The following is a 26247-nucleotide window of genomic DNA, read 5'->3' as shown; positions in this document are numbered from 1 at the left end:
CCGTTCGGTTCAGTGGCTCCCTATTCATGAATGCATGTTTATTTAACGTTTCGTGCGTTACGAAGGTGTTAGCGGTAAGCTTTATCGTGGACACTGCCATGGTTCATTCGGGTGAGAGCGGAGAAATGGTATTCTTGGCATCAACTGCACCCATCTGGCTGAAGCACACCACATTGAAGTGAACTGAACCAAACATTTTGTTTGAACACTTGCGCCAACACGTTTGAACAAATGCATCCTTAGCTGTGCTGGCCAGTAGATGGGCTTGCGTAACAAAGACATGCAAAAATTTCTAGCGAAGTAGTGAAGAGCTTCAAATCGCGCACACAAATACAACATAAAAAAAGATAGGAAAATCTACATAGAATACAGAGTTTCGCTCAGCAATGGTTTAAACACTTGCTGAGGCGGACCGATTGATATTGGCTTGAGTATCTACATAGAAAACACCAGTATTACTTGGGTAGCGTTCTAAGGGTCTCCTTCAATTCGGGTTTTCTTTTTTGTTCCTATTAAATGCAGCTGATTTATTACACTGCTTTTTTATTTTGCATTTACCAGGACTGTGTAATACAAAGATTAATTTTGTCAACTCCCACAACTCAGTGCTTCATCAGCATTTCCGAGAATCGCAGAATTCAGTAACTTTGAAACGAATAAACAACACTGAATTTTTAATTCTTTTCTGATCTCTACGTTTGAATCAACGACAATTTGAAAAACCGTAAAGGCTACTGCCGTTTAATCACTGATGGGAAGAAATGAATAACATTCCGTGATTTAGGTCCTTATTTTACAAAGGAATGGTTTGAATTATGACGCAGCCGACGTAGAAATCTTTTAGAGCTGAAGTAAATGTTCCGCTTTCGCTGCTATGAACGCTCAAGACATGTCGCATACTTGGAATTAGCCTCTGAATAACGCAGAAATTTCAGAAGCGCAAAAAATATAGCTTGAAAAAAAAAAGCTCATCCACGTGTTGTCTTTGCGTCGCTTTAAAGTGTGAAAACGGAATCGAAGGACACAATTGAAGTACAAAGTGCCTACGGAGTTTCACGCGTTTTCGGCACAAAAGAGTTTTTTTCAGGAAGCATGATCTAGTAGCAAAATATACGACTACGTGTCTCAGCCACGGTTATCATTGTGTACTTCTGTTGCACTCTTCCATTGAACATTTGCATAACTAGTTGCGTATGGTGAATGAAACTTTCTTGTTGTACACATGAACATGTTTTATAAACCACGCGTTGTAATCCAGCACCAATTTTTCTGATTGCAACGTTTCAGAATGCAGCGCATCTACTACACTCTCCATGCGTATCTCGGGAGACGCTTTGAAAATGTTTAGCGCGATTGACGGTTTCGGGCGGCCCTCTTAGGGAAAGGTAAAGCGACAGGATCTAAGAAATTCATCCAGGCGTTTAGAAGAAAAAATATATGCACACAAAAACCAAATTTGCACTCCCAAAGCATAGCATCATAGGAGAAACACTTCAGTGCTTGTTCAAAACATCTTTTTGTGATAACTTCAAATGTTGATGATTCTCGGGGCGTGAGGAAGCTCAAGAGCGTACAAAAACATCTCGCATCCACCGTGACCTCAAAGTTGAACTTTTGAACTTTCGAGCGAGTAGATGGCTGTTTACCTATGCGATAGGCATCAATAAAAATTCTGCCTTTATTTGAATAAAGCCTCGGGGGCACTGGGGTGGAATATCTGGAGCAAACAAGGAATAAAAGGGAATGCATAACTTAGGAAGTAAATCAAACAAGCAGTAGGTAGTAGCAGAGGATTCTTCTGAGGGAGATCTCTTCAGAAGCACTGACGCAAGCACCCAAACTACTGACTGAGACTAAGGTGTGGCGAAGCGAGCCTCAAGTTTTATACGAGAAGGCTTAACTCTTTTGTAGTGATTGAAATATTTCTCAAGGCTCTCTTGAGAACACTTTGATCGTCTCCCCTTTGTCGCTGGCTTTGATCACGGAGCCTATATGCCTTTGCTGCCGGGTGTCTGTCTCAAAATCGCAAAAATTATAAAAATAATTTTCTCTAGAGCTGTATTTGTTACCCTTTCTTAAGAAGTTGCTTCGCCGCTGTTCTTTAAGCAACAACACTAAAACACCTATTGTTTTAGAAGCGCTACAACACCTAATTACTTGCGTCGTGTGCACTCCCGACCAGACATCCTTCTTCAAGAACACAAAATCCTTATCTCGTGCTCCGCTGCGCCCCAACAACCAATTCCCTGGTTCAGACAGGGCGCCCTTTCTTACACTGACATATCCGCTATTCTAATTTGTCAGGTCTCAATGCAACAACCTGAGCTTTGGTTTTGTGGTATTCGGTATTCCTGCTCCTCAAGAAACGCACTGAATGATGATAGCTTTTTGCAGCTCAACATGTTTGCCATGGCTTCGCAACCGACTGTCGGTGACGCCTTGTCGAGAGAAGTGGAAGGCCCCCAGTAATAATACCGACATGAATAAACACACCAGAGTAAAAGGTACTTCTTTTACAAGAAGAAACAAAAGCCCAAGAGGAATGATACTCCTCCAAACCTTTATAAATCAGTTGGGGTAAGCATAAATAAAACTCGTATTGGTACTTTTCTTTAGCCATCGATATTGCAGTTCATGTCAGAGTGGAGTAAATTGTTACTAAGGTCAAGGATGTTCGCAGTCCTGTCAATAAATGTACACAACTTAAAGGCTTCTCTCATGCGAACAGCGTACAGACACAACAACATTCTTCTAAAGGGTTTGTCCATGCTGTGATGCTCGGGGGAGCAAGAAGTCCACTGCATGCGAATTGCGCTCATTTGCTGGAAACACAAAAGCGGTGTATCTGGCTTTGAGGCTCTGTTTTTGCAATTATTCCAGGCGAACATGTGTTGCAAGGTTAACAAACATTTAACAGAGATTTAGGCGTCACTGTAGCCATACTGGCTGTGCCGATCGGACCAGGGTGCAGCAGGCTTGTGAGGAAAACATTTTCGGCTGAAGTAGGAGAGTAGAATTGTGACCTTAGGCAATAACACAAAAGAGCATAGAAGACTTGAAAGGAATTCACTCAAGGAAATGAGCGGCTTAGGCATGGAATGGCCGTCGCTCGCCGACTTTAAAGTCGAAAAGCAAAAAGAAGATGACCCAACCGTTTCCGCTACGCCCAACAATATTGACCTTTGACATCAACAGGCCGGAACTTATTCCTGGCAAGTCCGTTGTTTCAAGGAATGCGACCTGGTGCGTTGTTTCAGCGAACTCTCAGCACGTTTTCTTCCCTCCTCATTTATTTTACTTTAATAATTCTTTTATTGCCACCAATTTCACGATTGCGGGTGTCACATCTCTGTGTCCCGACTTGAGAGGCATTTTGATTTTGGTATTGTGAAATTTTTAACTCGTTCAGTGCTGGGTTGTCTGCTTGTTTAGCCGCACTTAATTTTTGGTTGCATTTTTTTTTCCTGGTCAATTTTTTCTTGATGTCTTAAAACATTCTTTAACTATTGAACCGGCAATCTATAGGCAGTCTATGAACAGCCTACCGACATTTCTGCAAGGAACACACTTCCAGAAGCTCTTGTATTGGGCTCCTTGCTTTCATGCAGTGCGACAACTTAAGATGCGGTACAGCTTATGACACCGCTGTACTCATTCTTCGAGACATCCGCGAGTCCAGGTCCCACAGTCTGAGAATTAGAACTGGCATTAGTACTAGTATTTATTCGCAAGATGCCGCCATATTCAACAGGAATTGTGTACTAATTACAATTAGTGCAATGTTTACTGATATTGCAATCTAGCAGATCGGCTCCGCACTCTCTCTTCCGGCTAATAAATAACTCCAAAATCGATTTGGCTCATCAGACCTTTGCTACCGGAAGTTTTTTTTTTTCTTTCAGGGTTCAACTATGAAGACCCTCATCTCCACCTTGAAAATGTGTTTTACACATGGAAAATATTAGTGTTCAAAGCTATTTTCTAAGTAGTCACATACGCCCCCCCCCCCCCCTTACCCCTCTTACTAGTCCATTTGACAGTGTCCACCTGAGCAGAAATGACCGACGGGTATTTTTTTTCTTTATATCAGCGTTAAGTGCCGTGATATTAGCTGTTACGAAACGCCTTAACAAAGTCTGCGAACCCGGTCTATATCGAGGCCTTCGTGATCGGTCCGTGCGACGTCCTTTGTCGGAGCTGAATCTTTTCTTTTTAATCTGTGAAAACGCTACCGCCCATCACTTTTCTCTTGTGGTTGTTAACACGCTCAAAAACCCTCGTTCTCTGAGGAAAGGTTTAGTCGTAGAAAACCGGCTAATAGGGCATTTTTAAGGACTCACATTAGCAGTCATGGTTTCACTCAGACAATTAAAACTGCGAGATGAAATCAGGAAAGGAAGATATGACAGGTTACGGGGTATCTATTCACTCGAGCTCCTTGGATGTGCTCGAGAAAAAAACCTCAAAAAAAACACAAAGAAATCTGCAACACAGCATCAGTCTAAGCAGTAATAAAGACAGCAATCCTGACAATGTCATCATATAACTAATGAACTTAACTAATCATAACTTAACAGAGCCTGGTTGCCGACGTACGTAGGGGGGCTGGTATAAGATTGGGCTCTTGGGTGCGTAGACGGAGGGTGCTTTTAAATGCCCGTCGCGCTTCAGGTAATTTCTCAGCGCTTTCAAGTACTCTTGGAAGTCTCTTTATCACAGTAATTTTGCACATATTCACCTCGCCGGGTTGACTAACTAACAATGCTAATATTCCTAGTGAATCAGGTTTGTTCTGCATTCACGTCGCGAATGTTAGTTGTGTGAAGGAAGGCGATAGACCGTTAGCACCCATCCGACGAGCCTCGATCAGTCATCGTACAGAACATATCAATAGAACGCTATAGCATTCGATTCATGCAGGCTAGCTTTTCAACACGTTTCCGGAAGCTGTGTGAAGAAAGATCACCGCGCGGAGCGGTTTTTCCGACCTGAATGATAAATTGGCGGCTTGGCGCTGTCTTGTCTCAGCAGCCTCCAGATCAGAAAACCATCGTGAAGTCAGGGCTGCTGAGAAACCTTAGGGCACTGCCGGATGTTTGCTCTGAACTTTTGCACTTTTTTGGTGTCAGTGATGTTTCTTTATTTCCGCTGTCCACCTCCTTCAAAAGCTCAATGTTTTGCTATTTCTCCGTCGGCATCTTTCGCTCTGTTCAGGGCACAAGAACCCTTCTTTAACTTGACTCGAGGCTATGATTCATAGGTGCGCGGCTCAGTTACACAGCACGAACTCGAGGATTGGATGCATTCAGCAGGAACTGCATATCGATTTATAGTACGGCCAAATACGGCCATGGAGTTATATTTAGGTAATGTTTAAAAGCACGAGGTCTACAGTAATTCAGTGCAGTGGGTTTTGCGCGTAGAATTTTTTTACTCCTAGTCCTTACTATCATATAGCAGAGTAATTTCTCAAAAAGAAGTAGTACCTTCGATTGGTTTTATTGATTGGGTGATTGCGGATTTCTTTGTTGCCTGAGCTAAAATTAGCGAACTGATTGACTGATCGATTCAGGGATTGTTTCTTTATTTGTTGGTCTGTTGATTGACAAAGCAGCTGATAAAATGATTGATTCAATTAATGAACGATTGATTGATTTAATCGCTCATTCATCAATATATTTATTCAATTAATTGCTTATTGAGTGATTAGCACCAAATTGCTTTTCATTTTCGCTTATCAAACCACGTACATTAGGAGAAAAAGCTACACCAAAAATTAAAAAAACGTGGTCAGCAATTCGGTATTTCTACATCTGCTTATTGACGCACCCTATTTCCAATTAAAAGTGATAGTTCACTCAGAAAGGGCTTATTTTTACCAAGAGGGCCCCAGCTATGGCCACTGAAGAATAGAACGGGCCCCAAACATGAACAAGGCTTCCTCAGTGTCCTCTAAACAGCTGCGACCGCTTGGTGGCACTAGTGCGGTAATTAAACTCTGTGTAAATTTGCGAAATTGTGCGTGACTTATGCCATCCAATGTTTGCTGCCACACTTTCGCGGTGTCCCGCCGTGTTTTGCAACGACCTTTATGCCACCTGGATGCGCATCGACTACTAAAATGTCGCAATATCGCCGAGGAGCAACAGAAACAGTTTATTTTGCAGCTCGGCTAGTTACCTTGCACTACGAGGTACCTTGAAGCCTTCGGATGATAGCCAAGAAGCTACGCTCTGCAAGTCTAAAAAAAATGGACATCTCAAAATGAAAACAGCGGGGGTGTTAAAACTTACTCTGCTTTAACGTGCACTGACATCGCACAGCACACGGGCACCTTAGCGTTTCGATGGAGGCGAGACCCTCAGGCGCCCTTGTGCTGTGCGATGTCAGTGCACGTTAAAAATCCCCAGGTGGTCGAAATTATTCCGAAGCCCTCCACTGCGACACCTTTTTCTTCCTTTCTTCTTTCACTCCCTCCTTTATCCCTTCCCTTACGGCGCGGTTCAGGTGTCCGCCGATATGTGAGACAGATGCTGCGCCATTTCCTTTCCCCGAAAAGCAATTTTCATTTTAAGTTTCTTAGAAAAGCAAAAGCCTGAACATTCGAGCTCGCCTTTTAAAAGGTTATCCATTACGCTGCCCCTTCGTGTGTTTTTTTTCTTGAAAAACACTTTTTTGCCCTCGTCCTTCCATAAAAAAAAAGAAAATTTTGCCAGTTCATTACTGCTTTTTTGCTCACCGAACTCTTCTCTTCAGAAAACACACACAGCTGCCCGCTGTCGTAAGTTCAACCTTGGGCGCCACACGTGTCGCCTGAGGCCTTTGTTCTCTCGGCCGCGTGCAAATAAAAGGAGAGGAAGGAGGGGGAGGGGTTACTGGAATTGAGTTTCCAACCTTGTTTGTCGAACAACCATGAGTTAATGCGTGCTTCATGCGCCTTTGCACGTGTTTGAGAACGATGGGGATAGGGGATGAGGGCAAAGAGTGATTGCGAAATAAAGTCACCCCTCGTACTATACCACAGTCGCTCCGGCGAAATCATTGCAGGGCTGTCTCTGACGGCGGCCTTTTGTTCTTGCCGCAGCTTTGCGAGACGTGATCATTGTTACCGCGGTACGATGCGGGCAAGAAAACACGGGTGCAACAAACATGGTCCTTGTTTGCGACCATTCATTCACGTCAGTGCGAGGGTTCTGACGATGATAGTTGCCAGAGACCACGACGATTTTTTCCGTGGGCGGAGTCACGCAAGCGAGTGTTTTCATTAAAATTCTTATCTTTGTTGGAGCGGAAGAGAGGGCGAAAGGATACCAATCCATTGAAATTTTGTTGGTTTCGTATATAATAAATATAAAATGCGATCCCGAAGTAATGCAGTAATTGGGGAATCAGGGGTAAAACAGCCTTATGTAAAATTAGTGAAAGATATCTGTATCGGCTGCAGAGCCATTATAATGCCCCATAAGGGCAAGAATAAAATTTCGTAAAGGGAAGGTGTCAGGGAGGAGGGCACAATCTTTCAAATGTTATCGACCGCCTTTTAGCACGAGGCATTGGGAGGCCTAGATTCTGAACAGTTGTAGATAATAGTTAATGGGGAATAATTTAGTAATCCACGATTCGCAGATGACATTGCCTTGCTAAGTCACTCATGTATTAATTGCAAAGTATAATTGATGACTTGGACAGAAAAATAAGAACGGTGGGCCGAAAATTTAATGTGCAGAAAACCGAAGTAATGTTCAAAATCTTCCGAAGAGAGCTGTAGTTTACGATTGTAAGCGAGGCGCTGGAAGTCGTAAAGGAATACGTCTCCTTACAGCAAGTAGGGACTGCTGATCCGGATCATGAGAGGGAAATAACTAGAAGGATAAGATTGGGGTGGAGCGCATATGGCAGGTTCTCTCAGATCTTGAATAGAAGTTTACCAATATCCCTGAAGAGAATAGTGTACAACCGCTGTATCCTACCGGTACTCACCTACGGGGCTGAAACGTGGAGGCTAACGAAAAGGGTTCAACTTAAGTTAAGGAAAACACAGCAAGCCATGGAAAGGAAAATGGTAGGTGGAGCGTTAAGAGACCGGAAGCGGGCAAAGTGATTGAAGAAACAAACACGGGTTAGTGACATCGTAGTCGAAATCAAGAGGTAGAAACGGACTTGGACAGAGCACGTAATGCGAAGCCAAGATAGCCGATGGCCGTGAAGGATAACGGAGTGGATTCCAAGAGAAGGCAAGCGTAGCAGGGGAAGGCGGAAAACTAGTTCGGCGGATGAGATTAAGAAGTTTACGGGGATATAAGGTGGACGCAGCTGGCTCAGGACAGTGTGAATTGGTACGATGTGGGAGAGGCTTTTGTCTTGCAGTGAGTGTAGTCAGGCTCATGATGATGATAATGGTCTCGCAACTTACGTGTGAACAATTCGTTGTTTATTATTTGCGGCAGGAGCGATTCCAGAACCAGTTTGGAGGCCCACACCGCCACTGGCACAAATGCTAACGACGATGGTGTTTAGCTTATATGTTGCAGCAGAACTGTGCAGGTGTTTTTAATTCCCAAAATGCTTCGCATCGCCAGGTTACTTTAAAGATATGGTATTAAAAATCTTTTGTTTATAGGCACTATTTGGACGAATTGCGATGTGTCAGTATTGCTCTACTGCTCCATAAGGACACTAATAAAAGGTTGAAAAAATAAGTGACGCCGACCAGTGAAAAAAGGTTCGTTCTTGACGTTTCGGCTTCCACACGGAAGCCTTGTTCACAATGAATTCACCACCAAACAAGGGTCGTTTAAATATGATTGAATAATCGGCGCAAGGAGCGTGCGTATATCGAGTGTAGATCACCGTCGTTTTATTTCTTTTTCTTTAGCTATACACTGCGACAGATTACTCCTAGTTTTACGCCAGACCACGGTATTGAGTTCATTTACGCCTCAATAACGAGCGATAAGGTGGGCCATTGTCTTTAAAACAGTCCGCACTGGCGTTCAAACTCTTCAGAGTGACGTTACCACGAAGAAACTTCGTAGCCATCGGCTGACTTTGCCATTCATTTGGAAAGCGGCTTGACTGCTCAAGCTTAACTGTCTTTGCTGCACAAGACTCAGTCGACTTCATAAATGTGTCAGCCACTTCTAGGGCTGTTCGAAGTTCGAAGGACAGCGCCGATTATATGGTTCCTGCGACCTGATCTTTCATGCCTTAAAAAAATACGCTTTTACAGTTGCTGATTTTTTATTTCCCGTATTCTACGACTTTCAAATTGGCACTTTCCTGTGTACTTAGCGCTTTACGATGTACCAGCAAGACTGTGACGCTACTTGACCACTGGTCACGCTGAAATATATCTTCGTTGAATATGCCTTCGACTATAGCAAAACTAACGCACTACTCTCCCTAGATAAAGCTGGATGCTTTGTTATCTGGGCTCGCGCAGAACGAAACGCCAAGCATATAAAAAAGAGCCAAGTACAATCTACAGCGTAAACACAATGGACCGCAGTGAGATATGTAACCTTTCAAATATCAAAATAAGCAGCAGGAAAAGTTTGTAGGGGCTGGACTGAATAGCGCCTCTGAAAAGAAAGCACGCCTTTCACTACTCGCATCTCGAGTGTTGTATTGGCGTAGGTCGAACGTAAGGCACCCCGGAAACAGTGCCCACGGAGATTTCAATAAAAGGTCTAAATCTTTTTTTCTCTCAATGAATAACTTGCAAAATACAGATATCTCATTACAGGATGTATCATAAAAGCGGCGTAGATCTCGATGTCCTGTTTAGAGTAACGGGTACATAAACAAGCTCAACGCCTCGAGAGAGGCGTGTATAGTGTATATCCGGTTTTATATCCTTTCAATTTCGCTCCCGCGTTCTACCGTTCTCGCCAGTATTGATGTTTGCATCCCTCTATTTTCACGCTCATTTCGACGCGACTGCTATGCAAGACTCCCTTGTACGTATGTAGTCCTTTTTTTCTGGTATTCGAGCCCTACTGTTACATTGTGTCCCCTTCTGCTGCGTACTCATTCAAAGCGAGCGCCACGCTTGACGTCATTCGCATGCAGTCTCTCGAATTATATTTTTTTCGGCGCGGTAGGGAGTCTGCTTTTTTCGACTGGAGCTTTTTCCTTTATATTCGATGGTAGTTTTTTTTTTTTCCTAAGCATAAATTTTCTGACTGAAAAAGTGATCTGTCCTCCGCTGAGAGTTATTGTTCCTCCTTCTCGGTTCAGATAGCGTGCTGATGCTAAGAGTTTTGAGCTAATGTCTTCGACATTTAATATAGCGCATGCCAGTTATGTAAGAAAGCTTATTTTACTTTGTTGCAGAAACATATTTGTACGCATGTTCACCTTTGTTGTCTCAAGAGGTCAAATTCGTTTTTGTGTACCAAACACTGATCTATAAACCAAAAAGTCCGTGTTTTTTTCTCCCAGAATGATTTTTGTACGTCTTAAGCATTCAGGGATGAGAATGCTGGGCCAATCGCGCCAACCGGCACCACTGCAATAAACCTGCTGCACGCTGCTACTAATTAGTGTTTTTTTTTTAATTGCGCCAGCTGGCGCCAAAATACTCTTCCAGCTACTAAGTGCCAAGGCAATTCGAATTGCCTGAGGCATTTACAGCCTAATGTGCTCAATCATAAATCTGGTTTCTTCTTCCGAGTAGTGCATCTTTGAAACTTGGAAAGAATCCACCTTGGCGCAAGTAAAACCAGACACACAAAGGAAAGACAAGGAGACAACGGACAGGCGCCAACTTCCAACTGTTTATTCCTCAAGAAAACCACACAGTAGTGCAGTCACGTGTTAATCTTTAAATCTCGCCGACTTTATTGAAGTGTTAAATATATACCAGGATAACGTCACCTTGAAGAAAAGAACTGTAGTTGCTGTTTCTGAATATTATCTGCTACATCTGCACAGAAAAATTTGCGTTGATGCAGCCTAGAATACGGACGCATGCGGCGGCTTTAATTACAGCCTTCTTTTTCAACGTTCTTTCAAAGGTGTTGAAGCTGGGCACTGCTTTTGCAACAGACAACGGATCGCCGGAAATTTCAAAGCGTTGCATAAGCTTTAATACCTCGTCTCGTCAGGAACTCAAGGATTAGGATTTGGTCCGTAATTAGTACACTCGGTTAATACTTGTTTTTGTTTTCCGGCTTTGTGTCGCTTTCGATAAACTGGTCGGTGTTTATGTACCAGGATACAATGTGAACCTTGCGACGGGTCGATATCTCACCTCGAACATAAAGAAATTGCAAACTCGAAGTAACAATATTATTCCACATGAGCAGATAAGCTTTTCGGAAAAAAAAATACTGGCTGCATGTTAGGAAGCTCGTTATATTGCCGACAGTCCAGGTTTAAGAATGTTTAGCTAATCGCTTTGCACAATGTTCCTTAGTTGCTTTCAGATATTGAATGCTCATTTGATTACTGCATCAATAAAGAAGCTAAGTGCGTCAGAAAAAAACCATGTTGAAGCTTTCTTAATGAGCAGACTGGTCCCTTGAATAAAAGGCATTGTATGTTTTAGTTACACCTTTTTCTGCTTTTGTAAAACAAAGAAAAGCGGTTGCAGGTTGAGCCACGGCTTTAATGAGGGTCTGTAGCACACTCGCTCTTCCTACCATGTTAAAAAGTTTGATGTATGCACCGAGCAGAACATCATTACAGGAAGAAAAAGAAAGGCGCCGAATATAATGAGACAAGGGCTTGACAGAAGATGTTTTCATGTTTCCATCGAAGTCTGAAGTAAAACTACACGTACGTAGGAAATTTGGTTTCATTTTAATAAACCGGCACTTTATGAGACTTACGCACTGCATCTGAAAAGGTCACGAGCGTTCACACTGAGTACGCATTTGCATGACTGCTTGTCTCTTGGACTGGCTCTCTACGATATGCCCTGACTTTCATCTCACGCATTAAATTGCACATCTATTAACATTGAGGTATTTTGAATAATAATCAAAAGGTTCGTACTGGGACAGCTGCGAAACTAGATTTAAAAACCTAGGTATATCTTTCGTGTCCTTTTATAAAATAGGAAACTTGCAGTCGTGAGTGACGCCTCTGTGCCTTCATGTTATTTGTCAGCAGCACCTTGCAGTATTCAAGAAGACATAAGTAGTTTGTTCGACAGCCAGAGGCGTCGCAATAATTTCTAAACTAAGGGCTTTTTTGCCATATAGCCTTTGTTATATTGTGTGTTTCGCAACTGACATGATCACAGACTAGTTATTGTAACAAAGAAACAAGTGGTCGCTCAAGGTTTTCTTTTATTTTGTATTACAGGTGGATTCCTCGCGATAGCAGACTCAGAGATGACCCACTCCTGATAATCATCCGGAGGCTGTTCCTTCGCCGGAGCCCCGGTTTTCCTTCCTGGTTACGAAGCCGAGGTAATCCGACGACTACGAAAGCTTCTCTGATTGCTGCCATCGGGTGGGCAGTGAAAGCACGGCAATTTCCGGTGGCTCGTTCCAGTGGTGTATGTCCTCGGGTGTGCGTGTGGGACATGTTGGCTGTCAGTGCTGTGCCATGTTCTGAGCGCTAACTGAAACTGCGACCGTCAGGGTTGGGAAAGCCTTGTGTTCGTCGAGCAGAGATCACACTCGTCTGCAGAGTCGAAAGGATTACCCGAAGTCTGGGGTATCGTGGAATCCACGAAGTTATGTCTCGGTTATAGTTACCTCGGTTATGGTCACTGAGATCAGGCTGCACCCCAGGCCTAGATAAGCAATTCCATGGGCACGCGACGCTGTACATCTACGCCATCGCTGCGGTACACAGCCCCTTCTACCGGACAGTAAAACCTGCACTGTCCAGGGGATGAAGGCTGGCTGCTACTCCTCGTTTTTTGTTGATTTTTGATTAGCGTAGTGACTACGTGTCTGCTCATTACAAACGACGCGAGCCTGTCGTCTGGCGTTTTCTGTAGTATGCAGACGTGGTCGACTCTTCTGCAAGGATCTTTCTCAGAGTAGAGCTATACTGTGTTTCATACATGGCAAGTGACGCTGCTAAAGCTGGCGTGCCTGTGCATGCAGGCTTAGTCCACACCCAAAAGATAGTTGCATACATTCAAAGTAACACAGGCATGTTTCGTTGCGACAAATCTCGGATACCGTGACTGGCAACCTCCTGCGCTTCGTTTTGCCTCTTGACACACTTGCACCCCGCGACTCATCGAGAATTCGAAAATTAAGACTGACATGGGGCATTATGATACGCGGCTGGTAGAGCGAATCCCTTTCACGTCTAAAAAGTAGTGCGCACTCAATGAATATTATAGCCAAAGGTCCCAAACACCGAGCGCCTCAAAGCTACTTCTGTGATATGCAATGATAACTTTAAGTTTTATATCGTTCTTTATTTTTGTCCAAACACTCGCCGAGGATTCCAGAAGGAATGATACGTGACGGAGTAATATCATTTCGCGGACGCACTACTTCCGCAGCCTCTGCTGTTTTGCCTGCTATGTTTGAAACAGAGTACGCTCTGACTCGTGCCGGGTGCAATGCTTTCAATTATTTACACTCCTATGGCGCCTTCGCGAAGCTTGCACGCCTAGCGTTGTCTAGGAGTTCCTCTTGTAGAGGACTGCAGAAGACCGATGTCTGACACGCTGACGCCACATGCTAGAATTGCTTGTTGACATTATAAATAGATAGCTTCAACCGAGAACACGTCAGTGAGGATGCCAAACTTTAATATGGATTCATAAAAACGCCGCGTTAACTTCCCTGATTTGATGACATATTCATCAGGTGTCTTCCGTCAAGAACAGCAGCCTACTGGTTTCCTCAAGAAAAACTATATACTATCTGTGCAGTGGCAGTGCTAATCTATGAAGCAGAAACTAGGAGGCTAAGAAAAGGCTTGAAATTCAGTTCAGGACGCGCAGCGAGCAATGAAAAGTAAAGCGACAAGTGCAGCGTTAGGAGACATGAAGACAGCAGTAAGGTTCAGAGAAAAACGCGAGTTGAAGGTGCCATAGCTGGAATCAAGAAGATATGGGCATGCGCGTCCTGGTAATGCAATACGGAAAGCGGATAAGTGATTACTCCTTAGTGCAGGGGAGGAGACTCTAAGGGAAGCTAAACGAAGGAGCAGCGCAGAGACCTTGCAGGGTGGATGAGTTGAGAAAGTAGGAGGAGGGTGGCAAGGAAAGGAAAATATAGTGGTCGCATCTTGAGCAGATGATGATTAATGGGAAAGGCCTTTGTCCTAGAATAAACGTAGTCGGGCTAATGAAGATGATGATACCCCGCCGCGGTGGCTCAGTGGCTAGGGCGCTCGACTACAGATCCGGAGTTCCCGGGTTCGAACCCGACCGCGGCGGCTGCGTTTTTATGGAGGAAAAACGCTAAGGCGCCCGCGTGCTGTGCGATGTCAGTGCACGTTAAAGATCCCCAGGTGGTCGAAATTTTTCCGGAGCCCTCCACTACGGCACCTCTTCTTCCTTTCTTCTTTCACTCCCTCCTTTATCCCTTCCCTTACGGCGCGGTTCAGGTGTCCAACGAATATATGAGACAGATATTGCGCCATTTCCTTCCCTAAAAAACCAATTATTATTATTATTACTGACGATTTTTTTTTACCAGGAATCGTTTCTCAAACAAGACCGAATTCGGGTGAAGGCTTTCATTGCAGTAGAGTAATTGGTTTCTTCCCGCTTTTTTTATATGCAAAATATCGTGTCCAAAGCCTTGCCTAATCTCCGAGCTCACGAGATAAAACGTAATCTTTGCATTTTATACTCGTAAGTATCATAAACGACAGCAAAGAACAGCGCTAGCCTCTCTCGCACGGCGTCCACAACAAAGGGGGTTCAATCACACCAGCGCTCCCAGACATCCACAATTCTGGTTTACACGGAGTAGTAGCTGCCGAATTGTGGAAGCTGGTCGAACTAAATAAACTGAATGTAATGCCGACATATCACGACTATTTTTGTCGACACAGCAAAACATCATGGATACAGACATATATGAAATGCGCAGATCCCAGAATGCGCATTATCTACAGAAGAACATGATTGACAGCTCCATAATTGAGTTTAGTCACTATTATTATAGAGGAGCATCGGACCGCGAACAGCCTGGCACGCAAACGCTTCCGCCTAACCAGCTAGCCCATGTACGCCTCAGGTCTGCAACGTGGAATGTTGCGACGTGAAAGTTAGTAGAAGGTGGCGTCGTAAACACGCAGATGTTCAGTGTGCCTCCTGCGAAAATGTCAGGGACAAGAACCGTGTGTACAGAGTCTTTCTTTATCTCACCAAAGAAAGGCTACAATGTGGGCAAACTTTATTTTCTGCGTCTGTAATGCGCTCCATGCCACTGCTTTATTTCGGAAACGCCATGCAGGAAGCGAGATTACCCACGGGAAAAGCAAAGGCGCTCCATCAGTGAGGCTGCGGCGACCACGGAAGACGCAGGGCGTCATGATTCTTGATCAACAAAGTCAAAGGGCGGAAGCCGTGTTCATGAATGATAGATGTAAGCATGGCATCTTCTTCTGTCCCTCCTTCCTGTGCAAGGAACAAAAAAGGTGATCCGTACCGTGAGTGTGTCCACTGCTTCTTTACCCTAAATTTAGCTTGCACAGGAGGGAAAAAGAAAGACGAATGGAAAAGCAGGGAGGTTAACTAGGTGACGCCCAGTATGCTACCCTGCACGCAGGAAGGGCAATGGAGGGAGAAATAGAAAAGGTATCCGAGAGAGGAAATTTGGGAGATTACTTTTCCACGCGTCCGTTGGCCATTACTTCCAGGGTACACAGGGCACACACTTATAGTTCACAACCTTGCACTCAGTCCTGAGTCATTCGAGAACTTGAAAAGTGCCTTCACAGCTGTCCTCGGCGATTTACTCCAAAGACCCAGAATCTTGGTTTCAGCATGCTTACATAGGAGAGAACAAGAGAAGGAGCGACCTTGTTTTCATCTTTCATTCATGATTGCGCCTTCCGCCCTTTGCTATTGTTGATTTCCTCCAGTATCTGGCAAGAATCATGACAGTCTATGTCTTCAGCGGCCGCCTTCTTCATCCCTTCACTCACGGCGTGGTTGAAGTGTCCACCGAGAACTGATACAGTCACTGCGCTTTCCGTTGTTTAAAAAAATAATTCCAAAAGAAACTTAATATCTCGTCGCCTACATTTACCAGATGTCTCGACACTGCACACGCCGTAGTTTCTAAGCGGATCTTTTATTCGGATGCTGAGTACGAATTAGGGGAGCATACTGAGGATGCAGTCAAATAGAGAACAAAAAATCCACAAAATGCACGCACAACATTCAATAAAAGCGATGTTTTTTTGGCGTGCGCTTCCTTTTGTGATGATATTTTTATTTGTTAAACGCGTTCGAGACATATTCGGCAATTTGCTACAAATTTGTATTTTATGTAATGAGGCTGTTGACCAATTTGCTTCCTTGCAATGCTTTTTTTACATGCGAGGAATTTATAGCATTACCAAGCTCTGCGCAAACCTTCGTTGTAATCCTCATCCGGAGGTATTCATTAAATAACTAATTCTCGTTACGGGTGTGAGTTGATCTGCCCCTCTTACTCTGCCTAACGGGAAAGCGTGCCTGCCTGTGCGAGCTAGGAAACGTAGATCCTCGGGGGCGTTAACGTTGCTGTCTTTCTTGCCATGCAACAAGAATATGGCAGGGTGAAAAGTCGTCTTTACCGTGGAAGGAAAATTATCAAGCCCGCCGGGGATCTTCTCAACCGTTGCCGGAATCTTTTCACCTCAAAAGACAACTGATGCCCCAAACCTCTGCCGTCTTTTCAGATGTTTTCTTTAGCGAGTCTTTTTATCGTTTTCAAGCAAGCAAAAATACTCCGGAAGTTGCGCTATGACCAATTCTTATCGCCCCTATAGAAAAACTTTGATAGAATTGCATTTCGCACCGCCACGCGTCGTCTTTGCACAGGTTGTCATTGCCACTTCCTCCATGTGACATGCCAGGTTAGGTTCTCGTCCCGATGGACGATGTCGTCAGGAATATTCCTGTTCTCCGCTTCTAGCTGATGTAAAGGAAATGTCACCGTTCACATGTGTAGCCCAGAGTTTGACGGAATACTGTCTGGCTAGTTGCGAACATTGTAGAAATAAATATACACCCGCCAACAGTTTCGACAAAAAAGAAACACGACGTCTCGGGGCCCGTACGGGTGCCTTGATCACATAGAGCGCCGCATGGAACGCCGGTGGTTCCATGCGGCGCTCTATGTGATCAAGGCACCCGTACGGGCCCCGAAACGTCGTGTTTTCTTTTCGTCGAAATTTTTGACGAGTGTATGTTTATTTCTACAAAGTGCACATGTGTATTGGCATCCGCGTAACTGGAGTAAAGCAGAAGCGAATTAAATTTCCGGAAATGAGGTTTACGCCGCCTCGATTCACTATCCGGCTCGGTGGGTCGGTCATTCGGGCGGACATTATTAATGACGCCAACGGAAGCTGCCGGCAGCAACTCTTCCGGTGAATGCTCCTCCGTTCTGCGAAACGCCGTTCAGGACAGCCGCGGTTCTTCCACCACGAAGTTCTGAATTCATTACTGCGTTACCTCGGGGCAGGCGGGCTAGTGAGGCTTTGAAAATAATTATTCATTGCCAAAGAAGCGATAGAGCAAGATATAAGATGGAGCACCAACAAGGTGCCAAATATAAGTTAGAGCATCAACAAGGTGCCAAATTCTATCTGTGACACGTATGCGGTCGATAACTGTAGGTAGAAAGGTCGCTTGCGCGAGATTAAGAGAAAATATGCGAACACGATGGTGGGACAAGGACGTAGGCTCGAAGCAGCCTTCCTGGGCCTCAAGAACTGATGCACGTGGTAAGAAAAAACTAATTCGTTGCTGACCATCATAGTGAGACAGCATTTGCATGCCCAGCTGAAGGTCAGGTGGTAAAAGTTTATAAGAAGAAAATGGTAAAATGAAGGCATTAACATATCAATTGAAGGCGAAATTTGAGGAGCCGTTCTTCCGTGTACAATCCATAGCATTTCAGTGTCGAAACTACTCTTGTATTCCGGCTAAGGCATTGATTTAGAGAGGCCGCATTTTAAAATAGCCGAAATTTGTACGAGAAGGAAGCAAAAAGAGGTACGTATACTAGATAATCTGGGAAACAATTTAATCGATTCAGTTTCTAATGGTTAGCAACCACAGTATCCCAGTGATGCAAGAATCATGATCAAGGAGGTCCTAATATGACAAGGTGGGGATGCTGAGGCGTTTATATACGAATGACAGCTATTACATTATAAAAACGAAAAGTATGCTGCTGCATTAATTAGGGCAAAGCCGTCCACTAATAGAGCTATAGGGCTGTTTCCGTGGGCAGTGACACACCGATTCATATTTAGGTGTAGGCTTGTGGGTTGTTCGCAGTTAAACTTTAAGCAGCGCGAAAAAGGCTACGACGGCGAAGAAACATACGGAGGAAATATAAGCGGTGTTTTTAAAGCGATATCTTTAAGGCTTCTGTTCTGCAGAAAACCCGGCGGCGTCCGTTGCGGCTGTGCGCGTAAACGCCGGATTGCTCGAAGAGGTGGCTACGTCACAAATGAAGCAGCGGATTTGAAAACTGACTAAAGCATTACAGAAGTAGTGATTAGAAGGTTGCACCATAACTCAAACATCATCAGGTTATGAAAATATATAAGCAAAATGATTTGCGCTTAATATAAAATTGGGGTAATCAGTCAGAATAGGACCCCTGACCTGTATGGTTGTGAGCATGACACACTGCTCATAGGCCACACGGGCACGTTCATACAGCTTCGTTATTCAAAGCTAGGCTTTATATGAGCAGTCTTGTTCAAAAGTCTTAGGTCCGCAGAGTTCAGCGGCACCGCAATGAATGTTCCTAGAATGCTCCTTGTAGCGTACCATTTAAAACACAAGTCAAGCAGGAAGTTTCTCTAGCGCAAGAAGAAGCCTTCTGCTTGCATTTCAAGGGCATTCGGTCTTCATTAGTGCCGTAATGGCTCTGTTATGCGACTGAAGCGAAAAGCTTTTGGTCTTAAGACTTTTGACCAAGACTGTACGTCATGTTTTCTTTCACATAATATGAAAACAGTATCGGTGTCTGCGTGGACAAGAGGACCCGCCTCCAGGGTCTATTAACACTGTCACGTACGTCATACCCTTATAGGCAGAGCTAAGTGTCCCCCTAATGTTCGCTGCACTTAGAGGTGAGCTCAGCGCCAACGTTAACACATGTGATAAGCCAGATATGATAACACATATGCCTTAAGATGTCGGCATAATTTGTAGCAACCTTATCGCATTCGGCACCTCCAAGTACAAAACAAGCGCTGCATGTTCTTTGTCGTCCGCATTCTTTTTCTAGTTGCTTAAATCTCGACACAATTTCAAACTACGTAAACCGGTTTGATTTCATAGGAGGAGATGCGAACGATACGGACAATGTAGCGCCGTGATATCTGAGCTTTTCTTTCCTTGAACCACTCTGCACCGGTTGAGAATAACTCGAAACAACAAGATTTGCGTAGAGCTAATCAATGCAAGAGAAGCGTCGCTGGTAATGTCAGAGTCCGGTGGAGAAGCGAGATTAGGAGACAGCTGATTGCCGCCAATGTTTGAAAAGGCGTTTGTTTTGCGAACGCAACTTTGATGCAGTAAAGTTCTAGCAAACCCAAACATGATTTCTGGGATGGTAATGCCTTTAGGTAGACCGTTAGCTTGATAACGTGTTAGCGGAGGCCAAGCGGGATGAAATGACCAGGAGAGAGGATGGGCAGTGAACCACGGGACGCGCCTGCGGAATCATCTATAACCACCGGGTAAAATCGATAAGTAATTAGAGGAGAAACCCTAGGTCACTTCTCATTCAGTCAGTCTAGGAGGACGGCCATCAGGGTCTCTGAAGTAGTTCTAGCTTCACGGTTGAAGAATTTCTCCATCGCTGTGCTACGACGCTCCAGTAGAGGTTTAAGCGTGGGAGCGCTCAAGCAGCCCTTGTGTGTGCGGAGACATTCGAAGCATTTTGAGAACTTCAGTTTTAATGGAAACAGTGGCGTACGCCATATGGAAACGCAGTTCGTTTCTTGCAATATATAGAGGACCCCGAACACTCTTTTACTCTCTAACAAGAAAGGAAGAAATGTTAGTATTGAGAGAGAGTGAGATAGGCCGGCCTGAGAGATCATTGTCTCGCCTGCTACTTGACTGAGGTAGGTATAAATGGAAAAGCGGAAAGAAAGTGCGCCATGATGGGTGACCATGACTAGAAACATCTTAATGTGTACGTACCTTGCAAGAGGTGCGATTCCGAAGGTATTCTTCCAGAACGCGTAACAGGAGGAGGAAAATGACATGTACTATTTGAAAACCTTGCCGAACCTGGACCTCTGAGAGTGCCCCGCCAGCGGCTCTTCTCTTACAACGCAAGCTACATTGCTGTTTTCGCTATGGCACCAGGCTGTGTGCTTCGGTTCTTTTACTCGTTCCGACGTGGCACCAATTCGAATCAATTCGTGTGCACCAAAACACGAGCGAACTTCATTTTCTATGATAGAGGCGCTCATTCATTCATTCATTCATTCATTCATTCATTCATTCATTCATTCATTCATTCATTCATTCATTCATTCATTCATTCATTCATTCATTCATTTGCAATGACGGCCTTTGGTCAACCTTCTCTTGTGTCAGTAGATGAAACATCAGCAGGAAGTAATAATGTGTTAAAAATATTCTACATTAAATGCCCGAGAAGCCGGTAAAAAAAATTATTGCCTGAGAAATCTTCGAACTATGATTCGAGAATTTATCCAATGCACCTTGCATTTTTTGTTCTTAATGCAACATCTTACGAGCTTTTGGTATTACGTTTCTCACATTTTAATGACAGCGGACAGAAGCTTAAAGAAACTTCTTGCAGTCACAAATACAGAATAAAATAAATGCAAAGAAAAATTGCCCCAACCATGCTTTTCTTTTCGGTACTCTCTCTGCAACGTGTCTGTTCAAAATCAAGCCGCTGCTGCCGGGACTGTAAGGCAAAAACAGTTGTGGGAGTCGTACGTCGCTTCTCGTTTGTAGGTTCCAAAACACTGCAACAGATAACGTCAAACTTGTATACCAGTGAATCAATGTGGATAGAAGGATAACCCATGCGAAGAACGAAAGCTTTCAAAGTTCCCCGAGGCTGAACACATCGACTTATTTACGCACAGTGAATAAGACGGAAATGCAGCGATATGGGAAAGCCTACCTTAGTGGCACACAAAATGCGATAGCCTTAAGCACGGCGATAGTAAGAATAAAGGACGTAGGTAAAGCAAAACTGAGGGAAGAAACATCAAAATTGATCGATACACGCTTCAATATTTCGGGCAGCAAACAGGCCGAGAACGAGTACCGGCGTCTTGAGGTCAAAGGTCACGACTTCGCTATAGCAAAACGGAAACGACCCAGCTCTCTTCTTTCTGGCATTTCGAAGTCGCCGAAGGGCGGGCAGTACTTGCCTGGGGCTTTTTTTCTTGAGTGGATACGTTTTGTGAGCGTCGGAGAGCAACCTGTTCCATTTCCTGTTATTCATGTGTTATTAGGAGTGCTCACAATTCTATTTCTTTTTTTCTTTTGATATACGATCTCAACTGAAATTATTTTTGTGTGAGATCAGCTTTACCAACATCAGAAAGATTTAGAAGGAGCAAGAAACAGACATGCTCAGAGCAAAATAAAAAAGAGCCTTTTTTCGTGGTCTCTACTGCACGGTTCTCCGGTATTTCCGCCGGTTTCCCGTAACGCCGCTCTCGTTCAGTATACTCAGAAAACTCTGCGGTCCCATTGGATGGAAGGTGTGAGCTCACGTCTCACACGTTCACGTTCTGGGAATAAATGCCAGGCTCTGAACTCAACCGCTTCATCCTTACATCTCAATATAAAACAGGCGTTGTTTGAGCCCCTGCAGAACCATAACGAAGCGGAGGTTTCGCCTTTTGGAAACATTTAAAGAACACATCTAGAGAAAAAATGTGGTTCGCTCTTTCATCTGGCCTTTTTGTTGGAAGTAAATTCTTCTTTTGCTGAAAAAGCGCGGTGGTTGGATGCTTTGATTCAAGAGGCAAGCGATGATGGGAGGAGACCGTGACGAAGAAAACTGTTCGCTACCTTGTGCATGTGCGGAATCTGTTCAGCACCTGTATGAAGTCAGCATGTTACGGATATAGTTCGTGCGTAAAGTACTGGAGAGTATGTTTTCTTCCTTCCTTTCCTTCTTTGTTTGTTTCTTTCTATTAAGAAGAGGAGTCTTGTGCTGAAGATGCGAATTTCAAGACTAAGTATTGGATCCAGATTTCGGTTTACTCTTTTAAACAGGAACTGTCGCAAGGCCAAAGGTGGGGAAAGTCAGCGATGACCTTTTGTGGCAACCTATACTTCAGGAGGTTATATTAGCCTCCCGCTAGCAATCAATATTTTAAGTTAAAGTTACTAATTCGACAAGCTCGAAAAACATCGCTTTGTTTACTAAAGCGGGCCAGCAAAACATTCCGTCACTGAGGAGTGGGGAAATCAGAGCTAGGCAAAGATATCTGCTTATACGAATGCATGGAAGAGTGACTAGCAAAGAAAATAGGCTTTTCTCCACGGGTGTTTGCCTAAGACCTGAAAAAGTACCGAAATTATTGGGCAGGCACGAACTAAGTTTTGTCCAAGGATGATGGCTCGTTTTCGACTTTCCAAGGAGCATTTTCTTGTGCTGATAGAGGTGAGGTTACGATAGGTGCGAACCGCGTGAGCTGTACAGCTCGTCTGCTTAGTCTAGTGGATTCGGCGCGCCTCCCCGAATTTGGTGGTGCTTGTCGGTTTCAGAAGGTAGGTAGGTGAAAACTTTATTGATGAGCCTTATTGATGAGTTACTGCCTAGGGTTGGCATCGCTCTTGATCCCGGGTGGTGGCCAATAGCCCATGACGTGCGGCGACCTGTCCAGCCTACTCTACCACCCGCCTTTGTGAGGCCAGTTCGGAGGTCGAGAATGCGATCTCCGAATTCTCATTGTCCGTGAGGTTCCAGCGAGATGGTAGTTGGAATTTTCGGTGGAGATATAAAATGTGGTCACAGTTGGCTCTCAGAGCCCACAAAGACAGCATTCGGGTCTCTATTGGCCTGGGTGGATAAAGGCTAACAAAGGCGGTGAAGGGAGTGTGCGAGCCTGGAGCTGTCTCCCGGTAGTTTGTTGTTCTTTCGAGGGGCATATGTGTGGTTTTAGATAGACGAGTCTTTGCTCTCTGTAATGGAGGGTTCTTTCATGATAGGTGACGAGCCGGTCCCTGGCGCTACCCCGGTCAACAGTGTGCCCTGCTCGGTTGACGTACGCTCGAGCAAGAGTGGTCCACTTCTTTGCCGGGGTTGCCTGCGTGGGCTGGCACCCAAACAATTTGAACTGGTCGGGGTACTGTGGAGCAAGAATTGATAATTTTTCGGGTGGTAAAATGAATCTGTCCCCATGCAAAATTCCTGATTGTTGTTTTAGAGTCACTTAGAATGAGTGTGGAGGAAATGGCAAATGCTATGGCTACTTCTTCCGCTTCAAGTGAGGTTGTTGCCTTAATCGAGCACTAGGCTATGTATTTGAGCTCATGCAATGCTACAGTGATGACTCAGGCCATATTGTGGATGTACTACTGACTGGAAACAATATTCTACTGACTCGAAACAAGCCAGTTTCTTTGTGGGATAGATGCCTCCTGGCCTTTTTCCTGGCACGAATGAAACATAATGGTTAGACTGAAATAAACGCTGTTATTAGGAATCGTTCGGGTCGTCAGGCTTTCTTTTTCATATTGAAAGAAGAATGCTTGAAAATTTGGTTTTTGGGGAAAAGAAATGGTGCAGTTTCAGTCTCATACCTCGGCGGACACCACAAGGACAAGGGAAGGAATAAATGAGGGACTGAGAGAACTGGAGAAAGAGCTGCCGTAGCGGAGGGCTTCGGAATAATTCCGACCACCTGGGTATCATTCTTGTCAGCCATAGATTTTACGCACAATTTTACGCACTAATGCGTCCCTCATAGCCTGAGTCACTTTGGGACGTTAATCCCTCTCAAGCCCTAAACATTTTTTTAAATTACTGAAACTTTATGGTTGACAGTTCGTGCGGACAACATGAAAAAAATGAAAATTGGTTTTTCGGGAAAGGAAATGACACAGTATCTCACATATCGGCGGACATCTGAGCCACGCCATAAGGGAAAGGATAAAGGAGGGAGTTACAGAAGAAAGGAGGAGGTGTCGTAGTGGAGGGTGCCGCAGTGAGAATAATAATAATAATAATAATAATAATAATAATTGGTTTTTTGGGGGAAAGGAAGTGGTCCAGTATCTGTCTCGTATATCGTTGGACACCTGAACCGCGCCGTAAGGGAAGGGTAAAGGAGGGAGTGAAAGAAGAAACGAAGAGAGAGGTGCCGTAGTGGAGGGCTCCGGAATAATTTCGACCACCTGGGGATCTTTAACGTGCACTGACATCGCACAGCACACGGGCGCCTTAGCGTTTTTCCTCCATAAAAACGCAGCCGCCGCGGTCGGGTTCGAACCCGGGAACTCCGGATCAGTAGTCGAGCGCCCTAACCACTGAGCCACCGCGGCGGGGCAGTGAGAACAACTTCTGTTCACAAATTCCGACTGCGGCGGCAGCGTTTCGATGGAGGTTAAAGGCATAACCGCCCATGTGCTGTGCGATGTCAGTGCACGTTAAAGATCCCCAGGTGGTCGAAATTATTCCGGAGCCCTCCACTACGGCACCTCTTTCTTTCTTCTTTTACTCCCTCCTTTATCCCTTCCCTTACGGCATTGTTCAGGTGTCGCCGATATGTGAGACAGGTACTGTGCCATTTCCTTACCCCAAAATCCAATTTTCCTTTCATTTTATTCCGTCTACAGCTGCTCACGAACCCTGCGCAACTGTAACTCATGTACCCCTCCAAATACAAACCCCAATGCTTCCGCTGTGGCGATCGCGCCATTTCCGACCACATCTTATGCAATTTTAAGTCAGAAGAACCGCCTTCAAGCGGAGCTAGTACAAATCCCTTCTCTCGAGCGGTGGAAGGCTGGGCTGGCCAGCTCCGACCTGGACAGAAAACCGGGCCGTCGAGTGGGCCAACCATGCCGCCAAACAGTCATGGACTAGCGGCCACTTAAAGCGCCGCCGATCACCGAGCCCTTTTGACGAAATGTTTTTCCAATCCAATCCGTCTACAAATTCAGTCCACGCCGCTCATGAGCCAAGAAAGGCTTACACCTTAAGAATTGGCTGGCGTTATCATTGCTGAGGACGACATATTGACCCGAAAGAGGCGGGTTTGATCCCTGCTGCAGCGGTCCAATTGTGCGACGTGATGACAAGGATGCTAGGTTAAGGCTAGATTGCATGGGACTGATGTTTGCTGTTCTGGTATTGTTGGAGAGAATGAAGTGAGTAGAAGTATTCTAAATAATTTCTAATGCCTGTGTTAGGTTTGTTTGACCTGGATCCCAAATTCTCGCGACGTACTCGAGCTAGGGCCGTATTAGAGTTTTATAAAGTAGTAATTTTAAAGAGGAAGGTACTTTGGAAATTTTGCGTTGTAAGTATCCAGGTATTCGGTTAGCATTAGATATTATATGGTCGATGTGAACGTTCCAAGTTAGATGAGAGGTGATGTGAAGGAAAAGATACTTGTAATTTGCTACGGGATCTGATGGTGCATTTTTAAGAGAATACACAGGAAGTTCGTTCGCATATCTTTACATAGGCATAAGTTTGCACTTGTTAACATTTAATTCCATTAACCATAATTTACACCTTGCAGAAACAGTGTTAATGTCTGACTGGAGCCTGGTTACGTCGTCATCACATGTTATTTCGGCGAAAAACTTCAACGTGGCACTTACGGGGAGCGGCTCAGGTGCCCGCCGATATATCGGAGATACTGCGCCATTTCCTTTCCCCAAAAACCAATTTTCATTTTTATAGCGAGAGCTGCACTTGGCTAACAGTTAAGGATCCGCCGTGGTCCGGAGGCGCCAGTAAAGCGCATGCGTGACGGCCGGAAAGGAGCAGCAGGTGCGCCACGTGTGACGACAGAGCTTCGCCACCGCCGCGGCCGCGCGCTTACCCGCCGCCGTGGCCGCGCGCTTACCCGCCGCCGTGGCTCAGTGTTTAGGGCGCTCTGCTACTGATTCGT

The 26247-nt window shown here is 44.7% G+C and overlaps 1 protein-coding gene across 4 annotated transcripts in view; it reads left to right on the top strand.

The window, feature by feature from the left end:
- The window catches only part of LOC144109941 (inaD-like protein), a 472911-nt gene that overhangs the window by 214854 nt on the left and 231810 nt on the right, over positions 1-26247 (top strand). For all 4 annotated transcript variants that reach the window (XM_077642714.1, XM_077642718.1, XM_077642715.1 and 1 more), the window contains one exon: positions 12313-12462. The gene's annotated coding sequence lies outside the window, so the exon portion shown is untranslated. The remainder of the gene's footprint in view (positions 1-12312; positions 12463-26247) is intronic.

Source organism: Amblyomma americanum, chromosome 11 (genome assembly GCF_052857255.1).
Source record: "Amblyomma americanum isolate KBUSLIRL-KWMA chromosome 11, ASM5285725v1, whole genome shotgun sequence".
Taxonomy (NCBI): domain Eukaryota; kingdom Metazoa; phylum Arthropoda; class Arachnida; order Ixodida; family Ixodidae; genus Amblyomma; species Amblyomma americanum.
The sequence above is the reverse complement of the archived record's forward strand: the minus strand, read 5'-3'. Positions and strand labels throughout refer to the sequence as shown.